The following is a 21168-nucleotide window of genomic DNA, read 5'->3' on the forward strand; positions in this document are numbered from 1 at the left end:
ATGATTTGAAGCAAAAAAAAAGAGATGACAGCAAAAAGAATCAGATACATTAGAATACAATACTAATTATTTATCCTGATTTACCTGAGAGAGATAAGGAATTTAAAATCATGAAAGGGCACTTAAGAAATATAGGGACTAGAATAAAAAGTTCAAACATTTATCTCATGGCACTCACAAGGGAATAATACTTGAGAGTTTTCTAGATGAGAAGAAAACAAGAAACAAGAAAACCCCTTGAGTCGTAAAATTAAAAGTGGATTCTGAGATTTGAGCTGACATTGCACTGACAAAAATGCCCACCAATTATTCCTTGAATTTCCTCCAAATCTGACTCCCCTTGATGTGAACTGACATACAGCTAGTTCTGGTCAATGCACTGTAAGAAATGATGTGTCAGGTTTGGGCCTAAGCATGGAGTACATTGTGTGCATTCTCCTCCTCCTGTGATTTATCTTACACTTTAAAAAATGATCTGTGGCACAATTCATAATTTTTCTAGGACAACTGAAATATACCAGAACTCTATCAGGCAAGCCAGACCTTATGGCTATCCAAACAATTAGTAAAGTGTTTACCAATAGCAGGAATAAAAAAATAAATATAATCTTTTGGCTGTGCAGCTTTCTTTACTAGAGATTTATAATGTGGAAATTTTATAGTGCAATTTCTCACTGGTAAACATAAGGAAATTCTTTCTAATGTGCAATGGAAAGTACTGAATTTAAGGCAAGCATATAATTGAATTATATTAATAACACTACTAAGTGAGTTAATTCAATGATGGATTTAATTCTTGCTCCCCAAAACACTGTCTTTAAGAATGTATATTCAAAGCAACACACACACACACACACACACACACACACACACACACACACACACACTCCTAGTTTTATGTTTTTACTTGAAAGACTTTAATTTAATTGAAATATTTTTATATACATTGCTTCTTAATTATGGGGGAGATGAAGACTATATTAAGCATTACATTTATAAGCCAATAGGTTTTGCTTTGCTGAAATAAAACAAAGTCAAACCCTTTTAAGAACCTATTTTGCTTACTATGGTACATTACTTCAAAATACTAATTGCATGGAAAACAGATTATAAAAACCCATTTAACATTTAACGCTGACCTGTGCTTTTTGAAAGCTTGACTGGCTAGTATAAATTCTCTAAAATTTGCAGTCCATCTATCAACCATTAAAGATCCATATGTTCTTCTTTTTATTCTCATCTTAATAACAAGGTGCAGGATTAATAACCTTCTGGGGTTAATATCTCCCACATGTGATTCAAATCATCAACTGCTCTAAACCAGTCATTAATTCTTTGAAAGTGTATTATGCCTTGATTGGTGTTGCTTAAATAGCTTATAAGCTTTTTTATAGTCTTTTTTATTTCATAGGTAAATATCTTTTCCTTCCACCTTTAAACTCCCATTCTGGTGAGAAATTTGATAATGAGGTGATGAATTGGATTGTATAGAATACAAATATAAAAGTTTATACATTAACTTTTCTACTTGTACTCAAAACAAATGAAAAGAACTCAGTTCAATTTTCACCTTTTTAAACAGCTGATTCTGTAGAAAGCAGTATATTATAATACCTCCAAAACTATCTCCATTCCAGAGATAACTGCAAAATACACCCTTTAAGCAATGTCCTATCTAAAATGGTGCCTCTGGTGAATCCACTTAGCTATTCAGCCAATTTTTAGGGAGCTTCCGCTATATGGTGGTTATTCTGCCTCCTAACTCACAGAAATAAAACAAAGTATCATTCTAAGAACTCAGAATCCAGTAAGAGACAGACATTAGAACAGTGTGAGATAAATGCAATGACAGGTATGAATTTCAGGTGTTCCAAAAAAAAAGTTGTTTCCTAATTCCATCTTCAACAATGTAAAGATTTCCAGAAAAGGGGAAGAATCATTTGTGCCTTTAAAGACCAATAGGAGAAAGGGAGATCCAGAAGGTAGAAACTGAAAAAGGGAGAGATAAAAGAGGTTTTTCCAGACAGACTCAATAACATGATCCTTCATCCAGAAACAAGAAACAAATCTCATGGAAGAAACCCTCAGCTTCTGAATAGCTGGCAACAAGATGGTTCAAGATCAGAGGATGTTAGAAAATGAAGACAGAAAGGCATCTACAGGTTAAATGGTAGGTAGGAGGAGGTAGGACAGAGATATGGGTATAAAACATTCAATTTAGAAGATGAGTTCTACAAACAGGTTGAGGTATGTATTGAAAAGACTGGAGAAAGACAGCAAGTGATCAATTTAGGACACATCATGGCAATATGTAGAAGAAATAATTAAGAGTCAAACTATTAACAGAGTAATAGATGAAACTGATGATACTTGAAGGAGTTTTAAGAGAATAAACAAGATATGGTAGCTAGATATGGGGGTCTAAGAAGAAACTGGTCACTTAAAATAGTAAATGATTATAAATCATCTAGTCTAACATGTTTTATCTGGTCTTTCACTAATGGTCTCCTAGAGTTTTTAATGTCTTTTTTTTGGATTAAGATGTAGACTCATTTATAAATGAAATATATTATATTTTATTCTAGTTAAAACACTTATAAAACAATCTTAGATTTTATATTATAGAAACCCATATTTTAAAAATGAAAACTTCAGGGACTAGAGTATTGGCTCAGGGGTAGAGTGCCCGCCTATTGCTTGTGAGGCACTGGGTTCAATCCTCATCTCCACATATGATTAAATAAAAAATAAATATATTAAAAAATGAGAACTTCTCTTAGAAGTAGGAGACTTGAAGTGAAACTACTGAAGTAGTAATGCAAAAATAAAAAGAATTAAAAAAAACTACTATATGATGTAAGTTAAGGATATGTGGCTTAAAGCAGTTCATACCTTTTTAACAATGTATGTTTACAGGAAGAAATTTTCAGGACCATACATAAAATAATAGCAGAGATACCAGAGAAATGAAGTTTATAGATTTATACTTTCAGCTGACCAAAAATTGAGGCTAATGACATGTTCACAGATTCAGTGAACACTTCACATCTGATTTCCTAATCACTATAAGCTGCTTTTCCATCACTTCTCTTCCTTATCATAGAATTAATCCCATCATTATCTAATACATGCTCTTTCAGCTAATGAAAATTAAGGCAGCAATTCATTTTCTTTGCAGATGATGCTTCACAGAAAGGAATACTCTTAGGAGAGAGAGAAGTGACATGAATCATGTAGTTGCTTAGATATTAAATATTTTAAAGTTCATCCACTCTAATAAACTATGCACATTCAATCACCTGTTTCCCACATTGCCTGTACACAGGAAAGGTTATTTACTCATGCATGAGTTGACAGCATAAGCCAGGGGCTCTCCCCTGTTCTCCTTGAGGAAATTCTACCTTCCATGGCTTTTCTTGTTTATTGGTCTGCCTCAAAATAGTGCCAGTAGCTCATTCCTGGTAATTATTATTTATTACTACTACCACTGGAAGTATTACAATCTGCATTTATAATCTGGCCTTCTAAATTAAGGGAATTCACTTTTTAAAAAACAATTGTAGTTGTAGATGGACAGAACACCTTTATTTATTTTTATGAGGTGCTGCTGATGGAACCCAGTGCCTCACACATCCTAGGCAAGCCCTCTGCCACTGAGCTAAAGCCTCAGGCCAAGAACTCACTTTAAAAAAAAACTGACATGTAATGCTTGTATTGTACATACTTACACATTATAAAGTGATGATTCAATGCAAGTATACATTTTGTAAGGAGCAAATCAGAGAAAGAACTGAACTTGGAGATTCAGCAGCAACATAATTAGCTCAAGAGTTACTGACTACCCCAGTGTTTCTTTTTCTCATGGCTTTTCTTCTACCTTTACTTTGGTCTTACTACTGATGGCTGCCCTTTCACTGTTGCTCTTTTCTGTTCTAGAACTGTCATTTGCATGACTAGTTTATCAAAGTCCCTCTACTGTAACCCTTCCACATGTATCTTTCTGTACATCTTTACAGCAGAAGACTCTGTTTTCAATTTTCCTTGGGTGCTTAACATAGAAATCGTGAATTGCTAACAAAATGAATCTAATTAGGTTAGCCATTTATGAAAATCCACATGTGAGAGGTGACAGGCAGCTCAGTGGTTGAGATACCTTTATTTGAGGTATCCATCTTTGTTCCAATAAGATGTGATTGATGCACTAGGGCATTATAGCACCAACTGGTACTGATAATCCTTAGCAAGTATTTTGATTAGATAACTTACTTAGAAGATGGTTTGAGAGTGACAGACACTTTTATATTTCTAGTGTACTTATTACTGGATGGTATGTTTTTTTACTATATTTGTCTATATTTTATACTAAATTATAAATTATAGCAATAATAGGTGTGTAATAAAGTCATAGTTGCAATATATAAACACAAAGAGATAAAACTAAAAATGACACACCTATGATTTTTTTTTTAGTTTTTCAATGCAAACATGCAACAAATATCCTTATTCAACTCACTAAACAAATATGTATAGTAATTAACCATCCTTAGCTTTAAGATGCTTTCAAAGATGAATTAACCTTTCAGTACTTTTCTATAACCGTGTATCATCAAACAAAATCTGTTTCAAACAACACTGCAACTATTTTCAGTCTTTGCTAGATCAGTTTTACAGGTTTTTTTATTCCCTGCACAGCATCAATGTCAATTATCAACCCATAGTTATAAGTATCTTATAATAGATAAGAGTTATAGATTTGGGATTGAGGTAACCCTGGTTTTAATTACTATTATTACAAACTTGGGCAGGTTTTTAAAATTGTCTCAGGGTTAGTTTTTTCATCTATAACATAGTGCTAAAAATATTTACACTACATCAATTTACAAAGATTAAACAAAAAATACTAAATATAAAAAAATACCTCAGTGCAGTTCTTATTTTTGACTAACACCACATTAATAACTTAAATATTCTAGGGCAGAAATTTACATGGTTCTTCCTGTAAAGTCAGGAACTAAATTTCTAAGAGCTCCTGAGTGTGTCATGTTCTACTGCTTAGATTGTGCACCACAGAAAAACTCCAAAGCCTTTCTGTATTTTTTTAATTAGGAATAATGACAATAATTCCTGCATACAAAGTTCTAACAGTGATTTATTTTTTAAATTCAACGGACTTGAAAATCAAGTTTACCACTACCAATAGTGATTGAAGTGCAGAGAAAGTGAAAAGAATTAGTGCGTTGAAATAAAAAAGGTCAGAAAAAATTAAGTGAAGTCACAATTCATGAAACTTTTAAGCAAATATTTTAGCCAATACATAATGATTTTGAGTGTCAAAAATACAATATTTTTTCTCAATTCAGCTTGTAAGCAGTTTAGAAGTTACTAAAGAATAAGTAAAAATGTCCAACATTTTCATGAAAATGTTCAACATCTTTAGCCATCAGGGAAATGCAAATCAAAACTACACTGAGATTCCACCTCACTCCCATCAGAATGGCAATCATCAAGAATACAAATAATAATAAATGCTGACAAGGAGGCAGGGGAATAGGAACTTTTACATACCCTTGGTGAAAATGTAAATTATTACAACTACATGGAAATCAGTATGAAGGTTTTTCAAAATACTAAAAATAATTCTACTCTATGATCCAATTATGCCAAATCCTTGGTAAATACCAAAATAATTAAAGTTGGCATACTAAGACTAATGTTAAGATACATGCATACCCATGTTCATCACAGCACAACAAATAGCCAAGTTATAGGATCAGCCTAGGTGTCTATCATCAGATGAATGGACAAATAAAATATGATTTTATACACACACACATGGGAGTTAGATTCATCTGTAAAGAATGAGATTTGGGCTGGGGATGAGGCTCAAGCAGTAATGCGCTCACCTGGTATGCGCGGACGCTGGGTTCGATCCTCAGCACCACATAAAATAAAAATAAAGATGTTGTGCCCACCAAAAACTGACAAATATTTAAAAATACTCTCTGCTTGCTCGCTCTCTCTCTCTCTCTCTCTCTCTCAAAATACATAAATAAATAAATAAATAAGAATGAGATTTGGGCTGGGGATGTGGCTCAAGCGGTAATGTGCTTGCCTGGCATGCGTGGGGCGCTGGGTTAGATCCTCAGCACCACATAAAAATAAAATAAAGATGTTGTGTCCACTGAAAAATAAATATCAAAAAATTCTCGCTCTCTTCTACCTTTTTTTTTTTTCAAAAAAAGAATGAGATTATGCCATTTGCAGGAAAATGGATGGAACTGGAGACCATCATGTAAATCAAAGTGAGCCAGACTCAGAAAGACAAGTGTCTTATGTTTCCTCTCATATACCTAAGCTAGTGGTGTGGGGTAGGGAGGACATCATTAAAGTAGAAGGGAAACCAATGGGTAGATGAAAGGAAGCAGTGGGAAGGAGGGGAGAGCAAAGGAGAGGTACTGGGAAGCGAAGTTCATCAAATTATGTTATACACATATATCAGTGTGCCTTAATGACCCCTCTATTCTATGTAATAAATATGAATAAATACAAAAAAATAGAAGTTACTTTTCCATTTTAATAGGTAAAAATCTGAATGAACTGAAAATTCAACTCTTCTTAAAACAGAGAGGTACAATCACAAGGCAATCCACTCCTCCCCAAATTGGAGAGACAATGGGTACAGAGAATCACAACCCAGAGAAGCAGAAACCTACCTATAGAAACTCTGTAGGAACCATTCTAGTTAAACCTAAACTTAATTGACAAATTTCTTGGAGTGTAGCATAAACAATTCTGATAGTTAAAACTCCAGAAGGATGTCCTTGCATATAGTGGGTAATATCAGGAAATCCGGAAAGCTCAGAAAACACTGAGAAGGATAGATGTCAGAAAACAAAACAAAACCCCTTACACCTAGGCACATAATAATGAAACTTCAAAAAAACCAAAGATAAAAAAAAATATCTTGGAAAAAGCCAGTGAAATTGAACACCTTACTTATAGAGCAGCAAAGATGAAATTACATCTGACTGTCCAGAAATCATGCAAGAATAGTATAGAGTAAAATATGTAACGTTCAGCAATAAAACAAAGATTTGAAAACTAATAAATCTGAAAATATGTACCCTACAAAATGTCCCTCAAAAATAAAAAAGAAAAAGATTTTCTGACAAAAAAATTGAAAGGATTTGTTACTAGACAAACTTTACAAAAAATGTTGATGAAGTTCTTCAGAAAGAAGGAAAACAAAGACACTCAGAAATCTTGAGCTACTTAAAGGAATAACACAGGAAAATGTAACCTCAAAAACTTCCCTATCTTTCATAGCCCAATTTCCCTTTTCTCTTGCCCACAGGCGCCACAGGAGGTCTCCAGGCAATTCTGAGCTCACCAATGCTGATATATGTCTAAAATAGGGACAATCCCTCGAAAGGAGCAATCCCAAGAAGCAAAGGTGACTTTCAGATCATGTTCCTTCAATCAGAATAAATAGAAGAGAATGCTTGGATACTCCACTTGACCCTCATCAAAAGGCTCACCAGTCATCCAGCACAGATTGTTTATTTACAGGTTGCTCTTTCAAAATATATGAAAGTCATCAAACAACAACAACAACAACAAAATGTAAGAATTGCATGTAGTTCCTTAGTCCCTTCCTAGTGGGAATCCCAGGTTTATTCTTTTCCTATAGAGTTGCTTTCAAGTAATACTTTAAACTGAATAAACTGTCCTCCAGACTTATCTCTTGGGTAATTCCAATTCAACAACTTTTATGGGGCTTTTATCATACTAGCATCTCATAACTAAAGTTAGTGAGTCTGTATTTATACTCAGTATTTGCTTTGGCAATCCTTGGGTGTGAGGTTAAATTCGCCATATATCATCAAAATATGTTATACATAATGAGCTGAATGCACTTCTCAGATAAAGATCATGACTACCGTTAAGGCAGTAACTTTATAATGATCACAACCCCACCCAACCACCACCTCTACTACTCAGCACAATGGTTTTCCTATGATCTAGGTGCCATGAGTGACTATATTAATGAGCTAATATTTATATTTTATATATGTTTAGATAAAATGAAAATATAAAAGTACTTATTTAATAAAAAGCTGCAAAAAGTAATATTTTGTGGCTCTAGAGGAAAAAAATATGCAATACATTATAAAATTGTGATTCAGTAAAAAGTAAGAAAGTAAAAAGTCTATACAGAAATCTTCATTTCAAAATATTTAGGGTTCTTGCAATAACAATAGTAGTAGTAATAGTAGTAGTAATAATGTTAATGTTGATTATGAACAATATACTGTTAAAGTTCTTTACATATATTAAATTAGCTGATCATCACAATAATCTCATAAAATGAATACTATTATCATACCTTGCCCATTGTATGGATGGAGATTAGAAATTATATAGCTTTGAGATGCTAACACTGAAATTTATTCATGAAACCTAATGCATTTTTTTCAAATATGAAACAACATAATTAAAATCAACATGATGAACATTTAGAACATTACCACATAAGCTGTGAAGTTTCTTGGTGGAAAACCATTTAGATATATCAGTTTTGAAAATAGTAACAGTTCACTTTGACAATATAAATTATCGCTAAAGTTCATATTTTCAGAATTCAAACATATGGTAGTTTGAAAACATTTCAATGAATTATCAATGAATCAAGATGCAATACTGAAGTCTTATACCATGATAAATTCATTCTTATATGAAATGTAGAAACTATAATACCAAATTAAAATTATTACTAGATACTACATTCTCTAATATATATTCAGTGTTTGAAATTTCATAAACAATGATATTAGGAAATGATGCTCTTATTCGTGAAAAAAAAGTATGCTTTTACACAGGTTAATTATAATGCATGCTTTTTAATCATAGAATTCCTTAATTACTAGGTTCACTTGTAGCAAATATGTAGACATAAATACCATGTGTTCCTATTTTCCTGAGATGATTAATTTTATATCAGCTTGAGTAGAGTCAGAGATACCTAGACAGCTGGTAAAACATTTCTGGGTGTGTCCCTGATGATTTTTCTTGAAGAGGTTAGCATTTGAATCAACAGAAAAAGCAAAGCAGGTACTTCCTCACAAATATGGAACCCACTGAACAAAAAAGGCAGAGGAAATTATAATTTCTTCTTATATCTTGAGCCTGGACATCCATCTTCTCTTCTGCCCTCACACACGGGAACTTATGGTTCTTGGGCCTTTGGACTTGATTTCATCAGTACCCCCCTTTTCGTAAGCTTTATACCCAGTCCTTGAACTTGGAGAGAAACCCTTGTCTTCTCTGGTTCTTGAGCCTTTGGACTAAGACTGAGTTACATGACTGGCTTTGTTGTTTTCCAACTTGCAGACAAGACATTTGGGGATATAGTCATCATAATCACATAAACCAGGTCCTATAGCAAGCCTCAATCCTGCTTGGGTCAGTGAAGTCTCTCCACATCCTCTACCCCCAAAACATCTCCTTTTTGTTGTGTTCCTCTGGAGGACTCTAATACACTAAGAATTTCAGGATAAATCCTCTAATATCAACTGACTATGTCTAACAGATAAGATCATATAATTTGCATGATCCTTCATTATCCAAGCCCTAAATATTATCAAAGACACAAACACAAAAATACATATAATGAATTTAAAACCAACATTTGACATATGAAAAAACAGATTTTTACCAATCTCTAATTTTCATCATTAAAATAAAATGCAAACTAACATCCAAAATACTTTTTTATCTTAACATTAAATTTTTCTTAAGTTTTTGTTAAAGTTGAAATCATCTAATATTGAAATGCAAATTTGATTTTTAATGTTGGACAATTATATCTAATACCAGGACAACTACATAACAAAGATATGATCCACCACCAAACATTGAACATTAAAGACTAACTTTTAAAAGATAACTACCTCTTAGTAATCAAAAGAGTGAAAATAAATCAGAGACAAGAAAATATTTATTTTCTTGCTTAAAATATCACTATAAACATAAAAACAAATTACTATTTCAGATGAATTCATGGAATATTTAAAAATCAAATTATTTCTATCAAGAACAGTAATTTGTAATTACAGATTAAATAAATATCTTAGGGAAATCTTCTTAAGAAATTTCTATATATTATAATTATCAAGCTGTATTTAGGTATAATTACTCTTACTAAACAGTATGTATTAAAGAGCCAGCTGTCTTTTGAATTATAGAACCAAACTAAAAATATATAACTATTAAGTTTCAAGTAATATAAATTTAATTATCAAAGCTCAAAGGAAACAAGATTGGATTTTTAAATCATGAAATTCTTTTTTGTATTGTGAGAAGCCTTCTAATCTTCTGGTTCATAGCAGTTACTTCTCATTAGTTAGAATTAATATTAGGCCAAGATGCTCCAATATGACAGACTCACAGCTGTGTGATAATAAATGGGGTCTAAGCTGTAATGGATAGTAGGGGGTTTCAGTTACGACATTTAACTATGGGTCCTATTATAATAATTGTATTTTCCCTTTGTTTATAAAATTATTTAGTGGCTAAAAGTAAACTGAGAAAGTAAAAACTTCAAAAGGAAAGAAGTCCATATGAGATGAGAGTTAACATTTAAATCAGAGTTTGGGAATCGATGGTCATTAAGCCTTAACACAGTGTTCTGTCCAATGTTTAGAATAATTCAAAATTTTTAAGAACTTTATTCTAGGAATTTATTCCATTCCTTATCTGTCAGTGTAATACAATAAGATGATAAGATTAAGGTCTTGCAAAGTAGGGAAATCAATGGAAAAATGTGCACAAATTTAAATTTTTGAGCAGCATTAAAAAAGTGTTTTCACCCACATAAAATACAGGCATATATTTTGACTTTTATATTTTATTATGTTAAAATTCAGCTTCAAATATCATAATTTGAGGAAGGTCATGTCATTTATATTTAAAGCATCTTTCCAATTTCCAAAGCCTATTTCATTTCCAAGGGCCTGCATTATTCTGTTAAGCAAAAGAAAACTTCAGTAATTTTTAAGTAAATTGAGAAAGGTTTTATTTTCACATTTACTTATTAGAATTGAAATACACACTATTAGATCAACTAAGACACTTAAATTCTGTCTTTTGCACTGTGGCTTTGCCTGTGATGACAGCTTTATTTCCCAATGCAACCCCCTACTACAAGGAGACAAATGAGTCTCAACAGTCCTGAAGCTTAACACACATTAAGAATTGTATGAGAACTAATATATAAGAATTGATAAACGTACGTTCTTAATGTGTATTATTAACAATCCCATGTTTTTTATGGAGCCATTCCTTTGCCTAGAGAGTGCCTTCTATTTTCTCTTCCAGACCATATGTGATTCCTTCACATTTTATTAAAAAAAAAAAAGCTGATACAACACTTCTCATACCCAATTTTCTCTCACCAGAATTAATCCTTCCCTTAATATTCTTTCACAAAACATTACACAAAACTATGTGAAGACACTTTCTTTGGCCTTCTGATTGTGCAGTATAATTTCTATAATGTAAGACTGCCTGAGGCTAGAAAAATCTGTTATTTAAGCACACTTAACAGGATGCATGGCACATAGAGCATAAAAAAGAAGTTGTTAAATTGAATTCTGGAAAATGGTTAAAAGAAAATAAACTATAAATTATATGTTGATACAAGCAAATGTTTCAGAAAACATATTCTGTTTCCACTTTTGTAAGATATGAAGTCATTCACTCAAGACTATTCATCCCTTTTCCATGTTCACAAAATAGGGAAGCTCACCCCCTACTCCAATGATCATAGCAATTCTATTCACAGGCATACTGTGAATGCCTACTCCTATAACTATCAGCATAGCACTCCTGGTCATCTGGCTTCTTTAACTTAAAAATCGAGGAAAAAAATAAAGACTTATAGAATTACTGATTAAATTTCTTTTATTTTATATACTACATTTTAGTATTTCATCTCAGTTCTGTTTCTTATATAGAAAGAAAGCTTTCAATTTAAAAAAGTTATTCCAAAGAAACACATAATTCACAGGAATAGTAGAATATGTTAGATAGAAATAATAGAAATACAAGATTTACTATCTACTAATAGAAACATTAGATATACTTTTTTATATTATCTAATCATCTTTTCCACACATGACATATTCATTAAACTACCTAAATTAGTGCCTGAAAAAGATAATAGTTAAAATTGTTCGTTCAAATTAGTCTGACTCAGTAAAACTAAGAACTCAAGAGTCTTATAAATCCAAATAAATATAATTTCAATTTTAATAAGTGACCTGAAATTATTGTTTAAATGTTTTATAGTAATAAATGGTTCCCACAGATCTTATAAGTCATTTAAGCTACATTGATGTCTAGATTATTTTCATTCTTGGCATTTTTAATAGTCTTTTTTCAAAGTTCTTTCTTCTTACTTATTAGTTCTTTTTTTTTTTTGAGTTATCTGTGCCTGGGTCCATCTTTTTGGACCAGCAGTTTTATTTTTTTTTATTTATTATTAGTTGTTCAAAACATTACATAGCTCTTGACATATCATATTTCATATGTTTGATTCATTTTAGCCTATAAATAGCATTAAGTTTGATACTTACCGGTAATCTATCCTCCTTATTAGAAGATAATTTAAATTGTACATTTTCTTTAACACCGTTTTCTATCCATTTTACTTTTCCCCTTGAATTCCCTTGATCTTACCTTAAAATTTATATAGTTTCATCCACATATATTGTGAAATATATCCAGGAGCTTTTATATTCAAATAGTCCTACTGCTCTCAATTAGTAAATATAGGTTATTATTTGGGAGATAACCTAAAAGTATTATAGCCCATACTAATGATAACATTTTAACGTGGTTTAGTTATTTACTTTTTAAAGTTTGAATCCACATGTTATTTTTTCCTCCACAGTCTAAATATGCTGGTCATGGACCTTTATCTTTACCTGTTAGAATCTTAGATGAAATAAAAAGTAACTAGCTGTGAAATGACCATCCATAAGTGTCAATATTAGGATATATTTGGCTTAGGACTTTTGCCGAACTACCTCCTAGCTTTGTGACCTTGTGAATGTTATTTAATGCACCTGAGTCCTCAATTTCCACATGTACCAATGAGGATGAATTATATTTCATGTACAGGACTGATCTGAGTAAAGTGTTCTGAGGTGAAGTCTAGCATGTGGCAAATGTCCAATAAAACATAACCAACAAATACTTTCCTACTTCATTCTATTTATCTTTTCTATCTATTCATTTTCTATTTTACTCTTCTCGTCCCCCTATTCTTTCTCTCTTTCCTCTTAGTAATAATTAAGTAGTGTCCCAACTGTAAATATTGTGTGTGTGTGTGTGTGTGTGTATGTGTGTTTGTGTCTGTGTAAGTGTATCAAAGAAAAGAAATATGAATCAATTAGGTAAAGACTGCACATTTGTAAAAGGTCTTTCATGAAGATTTCATGCCTCTCTCTCAGCAGAGTCACCAGAAAGACACAAGTTTAGAGTCAGAAATATCTTAGTTTTATATTCCACCATTCACCATTTGGCTGTTAGTATTACAAAATTTGTTAGTGTTTTCTATTCCTCACTCTTTTTTAGGACTAGGATTCTCTGACAAGAAAATAAATATAGGACACACTTCAAAAGGCCATTGTGAAAACAAAATACGCTGAGGGCAGTGTCTGGAAAATAGAAAACCATGAGCTAAGTGGCTCCTTTCCTGACAATCCTGCCCTCTCTCTTCCATAACTCCCAAATCTACTTCATAATATCCAGAGAAAATTCATCACAAGACCGACAGCAGCAACTTCATTTATGATTCTCTAAGTCTCTGCATTACCAGTTTCCTCAAAAATGAAGCCTGATCAAGCCATACATAGACACTAGAGCAAATTCATATCTTCTGTTCCTCATGTGATACCTGGATTTGACTACATGAGGCCAAGAATAAAGTCTCTAATTGCTTTTTCTCATTTGTTTCAGAAAATGGAAAAAAGGGCTTTACACTACTTAATGTTTGGAAGTGTTTATAAGTCGTTTTGTATACTGTAGAAATTACATCTATGTATATATTTATACATTGTGAATATCTATATGATAGATAGATGTATATCTCTTATGATTATATGTATATAAGCATACACACACCTTGGAATGATATTCTAAAAGAAATGTTCATTCATTTTTTTCATTACTTAATGATAAACATGGTCCATTTAATACTTAATTAACTGATGTTATTAACTCAAAGTTTATTTAACCCAAAACTGAAGTTTATTAATTTTCATGGAAGAGTATGATGACAAAAGCATAATTTTACTTTTACAGATATATTTCTCAGAAATGGACTGATGAGCATTTTATTGAAATAAAATGAAAATTAAAAAAAATACAGAACATAAATCTATAAGAAATAGGATGATAAAGTGTTAATGCTAAGCTTTATGAGTTGAAAATATATATTTTAATGAAATAAAATGTCAAATTTCAACAGCAATATGTAAACATCCCCCCCCAAAATATCAACTTTTCCTTTCAAATTTAAATTTCAGATTTAGTGGTAGAAGCAATGAAAAACTTATGATCAAAGAATATCATGAATGTGAAAATACAGTTTCTATGAAAAAAGATTAACTCAAGCATAGCTGAAACATTTGTTCCTATTATTGAATAGTTTAATTAAATAGAAAAATATCAAGTAAAAACTTCACAAACCACTTTTTTATATTAGCCTAATATCAACAAAAGATGTAGAAATTCACTGCAATTTGAAAATGCAAAACAGGCCAAAACGAAAAGTCAACTACAATCATAGCTAAAATGTCAGTACATGAAAAACTGTATTTTGTAAATCAAACATCCCAATAAACCTTCAAAATCAACTATTTCCAGCTAAGAACACAGTACATCATTTTGTCAAGTTCAAACATATACTGCATTAGTAGACACATTTTCTATTCAAAACCAAATTTGTGATACTCTGGAGCTTGTTTATGCACAAACACAAGATTAACAAATGTAACATACAGAAAAGTGTCTGAAACTACACATGGAAATTTATTTCTGAAGAAAACATGGGGGAATTCTAGTGTTACAATGTATAAAACACAGCATTAAAGGATAAAATGTAATTTAGGAGCAAGGCTTCTAAATCATTAATTTAGAATCACCCCCTTCAATCACCAGTTTAATGATATTTTAATCTTTTCTATAGGATTTAAGCTATAAGCCAAAATTCATATTAAATAGAACCAAAAGTCTACTGTTCCTTCAACTCTTACAATAGACCTTAACAAGGATAATTTTTAAAAGACATTTAAACTTACCCCATTTAATAGATATGTCTTCCATCCTAGTTCTCCCAGCACAGTTGTCGTATCTAGCAACACAACTGGAATTAAATAAATAAAACTTGGATGAATTTCTCAACTTCTGTACAAATGTTAAATTATTTAAATCAATATCACCTACCCTTATTATTTATCACATTAGCCCAAATAATATTATTACTTGTTTTTACATATTAAATATTAGCATATAATAATATCAATGATTTGATAAATGAAATAGTGATAATTTTAAAATAATATACATACTTATTTCAGCATTGTTAAACCTAAATGTAATTAAAAACTATTTAAAAGCCTTTTATAGCAGATATTGAATGATAAAACCACCTCTGTGTATCTCCACTTTATTGTCTTTTTATACTTTTAAAAAAATTATATTAATGCCAACAAACTTCTGTTTTTATGTTATTAAATATCCTTAAGTGTTATCAGCAAAGTATGAACTGCTATCTTTAAAGTAGACTATATTATTATAACTAGATATATAATAATTAATAAAGGATGCAAAAACAAAAATTATGTGCCTTTTTTTAACAAAAAGTAACTCCATCTGGTTTAAAACAAGGCAGACATGTAAACAAATAGTAAGCACATATTCTGTTAAAATTCTAAAATAGCACTCTTGCAATTAAGTTGAACTAAGGTTGAGAAAGCAGCTCAGGAAGGCTTCACAAAGGACATAAAGCTGAGCTAGGCCAGACAAAGGTCTTCAATTACATGTAGGGAAAATGTTTTTTTTTTTTTTATTTTAGAAAACCATCTATAAAGTAACTGAGACATGACTAAAAAGAGTTGTTCAATTTCTGGAGACTAAGAATGGAAATTATTTTGAAGTAGGAGATTGGAAACAATGCTGGAAGGGGCTGGAGACTGCCTGATTAGAGATTTTGTGATGTTTCCAGTATTTCCAGAAAGAAAGAATATATATATAGAGAGAGAAATATAGATATAATCAGACCTATATTTTCATCTATTAATTCCCAGGCCCCACAGAAGTATGTAGGCCATGGGTTACACTGAGAAACAATGCTTTCATATCTCATCATTAATTTCAGTTAATCTTGCAAAGAAGGTGGGTTTTATTGAGCTCAAAAAAAATTACAATGCCAATGTGATTATGACGTTTGGCATCTACTCTTTAGTGTCTTTGTAAGGATTCCATAGCTTCACTTGAGTAGCATTATATGGTACATTTTACTAATAAACTTTAGAATATGAAACTAGCATTAAGTTTCTGTGATAACATTTACTCATTGCAGAATACCGGTACTAAACATTTTCTTTTGTAAAACGAAGTTATAATTTTTTAATTTTTATTGTAGAATTTTCCAAACTTATTTCAAAAGAAATAATAGCTTAATGATCTCTCATATAGTATTCACCTGACTTCGTTAATTACCAACTGTATGGTCAATCTTGTTTTATCTATGTGTGTTTACCTTCTCTTCCACTGAAAAATTTCTCTGAAACAAATTCTAGTAATTATATCATTGCATCTGTAAAAATTTCAGATTTATTTTCTAAAATACTTTTATATTAACTATATCTTAATTAATAGACAATAATTCCTTAATGTCAAATATCAAATCAATGTTTAATACACTTTGTTGTCTCAAATCAACAGGAAATCAAACTCCAAATAAATGCTATATATTACAATGAGCTGGCATTCCTCTATTAAATCTCCCATTATATTTTCCAGTTACTTATTGGTTTTACTTGCTATAAAATTCATAGTGGCTTCATATACAATTTTCCCAATTAGAAACAGTCCATATGTTCATCAAAAGGGAATTACATACACTGGAATCATTGTCAGAGTAAAAAGGAATTAATACATGAAAGTTTTAAAATACCTATTTCATTATTACAAGGGAAGTAACTAGGCTATTATTCTTGAGCAGATGTTCCAATTGCTAGTGTGATTCCCAGAGAAACTCAGACTCCTGCTCCTTCACTTTCCCAAGCAGACTCTGACCAAAGACTCCCTAGGAAGTTTCAGGCCTTTGGTACCAAACTGGAGCTGCATCTTTGATGCCTCTTCTGAAGCTCCAGCTGCCTGGACTGAGGAGCTACAGGTTTCTCTGGGTCTCCAGCCTGCAAAAGGCCATCATGGGACTATTAAGCTTCTGATCCTGTAAGCCAATGAAATACATCCCATTTTTGTAATCACACACATATATATTCTGTTGGTTCGGTTCCTCTAAAGAATCCTAAATAATCCACTATTCAAAAGAATAGAGATGTAATATCCATGTTTACTTCAAAGTACTGAGAAGTTTCATGTTATTTCATACTTTTGAAATAGCTCATTATTTCCCTAACAGGTGGGAAAAATGACAATACACAGTCACCAAATAAGGACATAGCATATCCTTCAAGTAATCTCCAAAGTGTTCTAAAAGTTTTTTATATTCCCATTTAAACAGATCTTTATGAAATCAGTACACTAAGAAACAGCTGGGGCTGGGGTTGTGGCTCAGAGGTAGAGCACTTGCCTAGCATGCCTGAGGCACTTGGTTCGATCCAAAGCACTACATTAAAAAATATATAAATAAATAAACAAAATAAAGGTATTGTGCCCATCTACAACTAAAAATAGTTTGGAAAAAAAGACAGCTGCATTCCTATGTACATTGCAGCAGTATTCACAATAGTCAAGATACGAAAACAACTGATCAACTGTGAATAAATAAAGAAAATGTGGCACAGACACAGTGGAGTACTATTTAGCTGTAAAAAGAATGAGGTCCTGTCATTTTCAACAACATGGATAGAACTGGAAATTATTGTGTAAAGTAAATTAAGCTGGGAACAGAAACAAATACCACGTTTTCTCACCCGTGTGTGGAATCTAAAAGTTGACCTTACAGAAGTTAAGCATGAATTGGTAGCTACCACAGGCCACAGACAGTGTTTGGGGGCAGGGGAAGAAGAACAAGAAAAGGCTGGTCAAGAAAACAGGTACTTAGGTTACACCTGGAAGCAAGAGGTTCTGGTATGCTATTCCACAGGACAGAAACTGCAGATGATTTAATAACTTACTATGCATTTAAAAAGCTAGAAGACAGGATTTTGAAAGTTTTCAGAATAAATATATATGTTTAAGGGGACTGATGGGTTTAGCCTGATTTAAACATTACATAATATATACATGCATTAAAACATTTTGATACCAGTCTTGTAGATCAGGATCGGTCCTTGTCCCACTGGTGTTGAAGATTAAATACCCGAGAAACACCAAGGCAAGTGTAGAAAGCATGTTTACTTTAAAAGACACAGAGGCAGGATTCTTCTCTGAAGAGAAGGGGACCCAGAGCTGGAGTGGGTACATCTTACTCTTTTATAGACCCCAGAATGAACTACTTTCTCATTCTTCTCCATATATGTGCCTAAGGGTAGGAAGGAGCAGCAACTCCTTATGCTGGAAAGTGCCATCCCAGTGGTGTTAGCTGTTAGCAACCCATTGTCTTTGCTTTGATAACCAACCCTCATCTTCTCAACCTCCTTATTCATTACCTACACTGACTTCCAGACCCTCGCTCCCTGCCTCAGTTTGTTGAAAGTTGCGACATATCCTGTCCACTCAGGCCAGGCAGGGCTGCAGGCAGATGGCTTTTTGGAAAAGAAAACATGTGGGGAGTCAGCACAGTGGGCTCATTTCATATAACTAATCTCTTAACCTCATGTCTCCACGATCCTCATTCATCTATCCTCTAATAATTTCATAGTAGTCCCTTAATAAGAATATTTTGGGGTGTTATTATGTTTAGCTAAAAATTTTATAAACATTTTTACAAAAGTTTAATAATCGTTGATGATGTAAATTATCCTTGATGATGTAAATTATCTTTGATAATGTAAAGTATATAAAGAATAATAATTTTCCCTATTTTGACAAAGATCTAAATTTCTATTTAAATGATTGCTGTCTATAGAGTACTTCCAATATTTTTAGTTTATGATCCTTATTCTTTGTTTTGAAATAGCTTTATTGAGGTATAGGACAAACATTCACCACCTCACCACTTTCAAATATTTCCTCTGGTCAATTTGTGTTTGTTTCTCTGGTTTCATTTTGGGTTGTTTGGTGTTTTGGGTTTGTTGTTGTTGTTGTTGTTTGCGTGTGTGTGTGTGTGTGTGTGTGTGTGTGTGAGAGAGATAGAGAGAGATTGTTTAAAAATACTTAAAAAATTTAATAGGGGAGATCTCATGTTAAGTATACAGACAGCATTATAGGTACTATGCTAGACGAGATACCTAGAGTTCATTTGCATAACACACTTTATAGTCATTGGACAGCATCTTTCCATTTCCTCCTCCTCTCGGGCCTTGCCAAACTTCTACTGTTTCAATGAATCTATTCAAGATATTCATCTAAATGAACTCATATAGTATTTGTCCTTTGATGAATGGCTTATTTCATTTAACATAATGTCCTCCATGCCCATGCATGTTGTCCAATGTAGCACAACTGCCTTCTTTTCTACAATATTATTCTATTTATTGTATGCATACACCATTTTTAATTTTACCCATTATCCACAGGTAAGAGACTAAAGTTGTTTTCAGGTCTTACTATGATGAATAATGCTGCAATGAATGTAGCATACATATAACTCTTCTAAGTTCTTAATTTGATTCTTCTAAATATGTACACAGACATGGAGTGACATATACTGTGATGGCTCTATTTTTAATTTTTTGAGGACTCTCCATACTATTTGCCATAATGGTTTATCAATTTACAGTCCCACCAACAATGAATAAAGGTAATTTCTTATTCACATCCTCACTAGTACTTATTATAATTTGGTCTTTTGATAAAAGCCCTTTTCAGGTGTATGCCAATCTCAGGGGTTTTGACTTGCATATCCCTGATAATTAGTGATACTGAGCACCTTTTTCAGATACCTGTTGGCTATTTGCATGTCTTCTCTCCAGAAATGCCCAATCTAGCATTTTGCCCATTTTTTAACTGGATTAATAGATATATTTGTTTCTCAATTATAGGAGTTCCTTATGTATTTTGGATATTAACCAAATGTTTTTTTTTCTTTAAATACTCAACTTACATGAGAAGACTAAAGCTCATGAAGGATATATAATTTTTCTTAAAATAACACAAAGTGATAGAGGATTCTAGTCAAGAAGACTGATTCTAAATATTTTTCACAGTATTTTTTTCCTTACCATATTAAGTTGAAATACAAAACTCCATTAATAGGTTTTTCTTTTCATTTCTGTATATAGAATGAAGCAACACTATTTCTCCTGCAGATCATACCTCTTCCTATATTTGATCCTAGATTTCTCAAAGCTTTGTACAGAAAATTCACAGACTACCCACAAATGAAGACATTCAAATATACGGCTTACTGGAGAAACTGTTCAGAAATCCCTGCTATATATTGAAATTTATCAAAAGAGATTTTCTTTTATATTATACATAGATATTATGGCCAATAAGTTGTTTAGTCAACATTATAATTATTCTTTCTAAAACATTTAAACTGCTTTGATTTTTATATCTGTAATTGTCTACTCCAGAGTATATTCATTTAAAACAAAGGAAAATACATATGTACAGCTATAAAAATGTAGATGCTTAGCTAGTATGTTTTGTTCCTTAGTAGCTTCCAGGAAATTGATCTAATTGCTTTATTTCATTACCTTGCAATCATGTATTTTAAAAATTCCAGAGTACAAAAAAAATTAAAATTTGTGTTGCAGACAAATCAAGGACAATGCATTGATATTAAATGAACCTAAAAATTCA

General features: G+C 32.0%; 1 pseudogene; it reads right to left on the reverse strand.

Annotated features, from left to right (window-relative positions):
* Positions 1–21168, reverse strand: part of LOC143385986 (ephrin type-A receptor 6-like) — a 140384-nt pseudogene that overhangs the window by 76704 nt on the left and 42512 nt on the right.

The sequence above is a fragment of the Callospermophilus lateralis genome (assembly GCF_048772815.1).
Source record: "Callospermophilus lateralis isolate mCalLat2 chromosome 11 unlocalized genomic scaffold, mCalLat2.hap1 SUPER_11_unloc_3, whole genome shotgun sequence".
Lineage (NCBI taxonomy): Eukaryota > Metazoa > Chordata > Mammalia > Rodentia > Sciuridae > Callospermophilus > Callospermophilus lateralis.